Here is a 2,626-nt window from a genome sequence, read left to right on the forward strand (position 1 = left end):
GAGGCAGGAGACTCGCTTGAGCCCAGGAGTTGGAGGTTGCTGTGAGCTGTAATGCCACGGCACTCTACCCAGGGGGATAGCTTGCGGCTCTGTCTCAAAAATAAATAAATAAATAAATAAATAATAAAAACACTGGGGTGGTGCCTGTGGCTCAAATAGGGAAGACACTGGCCCCATATGCCGGAGATGGCGGGTTCAATCCCAGCCCCAGCCAAAAACAAATTTAAAAAAATAATAAAAGGGGAGACGCCTGTGGCTCAAGGGGTAGGGTGCCAGCCCCACATGCCAGAGGTGGTGGGTTCAAACCTGGCCCTGGCCAAAAAATTGAAACCAAAAAAATAAATAAATAATAAAAATAAAACACTGGGCGGCGCCTATGGCTCAAAAGAGTAGGGTGTCAGCCCCATATACCAGAGGTGGTAGGTTCAAACCCAGCCAAAAACTGCAAATAAATAAATAAAACACTGATGTATTAAAGAGGGTGCTGAACTCATCTCAAATTCTTTAAAAGCTCTCAGTGATGAAATTCCCACCTTTCTCATCTTCCACCACACTTAGTATGGTTTTTTTTTTTTTGAGACAATTCGCTCTGCAGCCCTGGGTACAGTGCCCTGCAATTAGCCTCGCTCACAGCAACCTCAAACTGAGTTCAATCAATCCTCCTGCCTCAGCCTCCCGAGAAGCTGGGACTACAGGTGCCCACCACAACTACCTGGCTCATTTTTCTATTTTTGGCAGGGACAGAATCTGGTTCTTGCTCAAGCTGGTGTGGAACTCCCGAGCTCAAGTGATCCAACTACCCTGGCCACCCAGAGTGCTACCATTACTGACTAGAGCCATCACTCCTAGACAGTACAACATTTTTCTTTCTTTTTTTTTCTTTTAAGGAGACAAAGTCTCAATTTATCACTCTTGGTAGAGTGATCACAGCTCACAGCAACCTCCAGCTCTTGGGCTTAGGCGATTCTCTTGCCTCAGCCTCCCAAATAGCTGGGACTACAGGCCCCCACCACAACGCCTGGCTATTTTTTGTTGCAGTTTGGCCGGAGCTGGGTTTGAACTTGCCACCCTCGGTATATGGGGCCGGTACCCTACTCACTGAGCCACAGGCACCGCCCCAATATATCATTTTTCAAAAACCACTTCTGGGCCGGGCGTGGTGGCTCACACCTGTAGTCCCAGCGCTATGGGAGGCCGAGGCAGGTGGATCACCTGTGCTCAGAGGTTTGAGACCATCCAAGACCCCCCTGAGCCAAAGGAGCCAGAGTGAGACCCCCGTCTCTACAACAACAACAACAACAGGACGAGACAGCCGGACCTTGTGATTCCAGCTCCATGGGGGGCAAGAAAACACTACAGGAGGAAGTAATAAAAAAAAAATTTTTTTAAAAAACCTTCAAAGTAATAAAGTTGAAATAAAAAAAAATTAAAAAAAAAAAAAAACCACTTCTGGCTCGGCGCCTGTGGCTCAAGTGGCCAAGGCACCAGCCACATATACGTAAGGTGGCAGGTTCAAATCCAGCCCGGGTCCGCCAAACAACGATGACAGCTGCAACCAAAAAACAGCCAGGCATTGTGGTGGGCGCCTGTGGTCCCAGCTACTTGGGAGGCTGAGGCAGGAGACTTGCTTGAGCCCAGGAGTAGGAGGTTGCTGTGAGCTGTGATCCCACGGTACTCTGCCCAGGGGGACAGCTTGAGGCTCTGTCTCAAGAAAAAACGAAAAAAAAACTGCAAAAAAAAAAAAAGGAGTTGGAGACCAGCCTGAGCAAGACCCTGGATCTACCAAAAATCGAAAAATATTAGTCAGATGTGGTGATCCACACCTGTATTCCAGGCTACTTAGGAGGCTCAAGCAAGTAGGTTGTACTGAGTTATGATGACACCACTACACTGTATCCCCAGCTAAAGAGCAAGACTGTCTCAAAAAAAAAAAAAAAAAAAAGAAAGAAAATCCAACTTTTCGCTTCTTTTCTCCCACTTCCTGTCATGCCATCCATACCTCCAAACTACACAAAGGCAACTTACTTCCCAAGTTTCATTTTCCACATACCCCAAAAACTCAACAGCTCACTGAAGTATGCACATGGATTACTCACCACTGTAACAGAGAGCACAGTAAAGTATAAAAGGCTGGGCACCCATAGGGCTAGCCGCATACACTGTTGGTGGCCGGTTCGAAGCCAGCCCGGGCCAGCTAAACAACTGTAACAAAAAAATATTCAGGTGTTGTGGCAGGCACCAAGTCCCAGCTACTCGGGAGGCTGAGGCAAAAAGACTCACTTAAGCCCAAGAGTTGGAGGTTGCTGTGAGCTGTGACACCACAGCACTCTAGCAAGGGTGAAACACAGTGAGACTCTGTCTCCACAAAAAAAAAAGCTAGAAATGTAAAAGCCTCAACCCTGGAGTTGAGGCTTTCAGTAGTCAAAACAAGAAAAACCTGGATTAAACCTTCCCAAAGACAGCGAGAGAAAGGGATAGCATGGTGGCAGGAGAAGATGCACAAAATTCCATTCAGAAACCATCATTTTAATACCTAAAATTATTAGGAAAAATGTGAGTAAACACGAACAAGCAGCAGCCAAGTTTAAAAGTTGTGTTAAGGCTCGGCGCCTGTAGCTCAAGCGGC

At 46.9% G+C, this 2,626-nt stretch overlaps 1 protein-coding gene across 1 annotated transcript in view; it reads right to left on the bottom strand.

Annotated features, from left to right (window-relative positions):
- The window catches only part of LOC100960132 (chaperone protein DnaJ-like), a 31,799-nt gene that overhangs the window by 27,162 nt on the left and 2,011 nt on the right, over positions 1-2,626 (bottom strand). The gene's annotated exons all lie outside the window — the stretch shown is intronic.

The sequence above is a fragment of the Otolemur garnettii genome, unplaced genomic scaffold (genome assembly GCF_000181295.1).
Source record: "Otolemur garnettii isolate 467f Iridium unplaced genomic scaffold, OtoGar3 scaffold00235, whole genome shotgun sequence".
Taxonomy (NCBI): domain Eukaryota; kingdom Metazoa; phylum Chordata; class Mammalia; order Primates; family Galagidae; genus Otolemur; species Otolemur garnettii.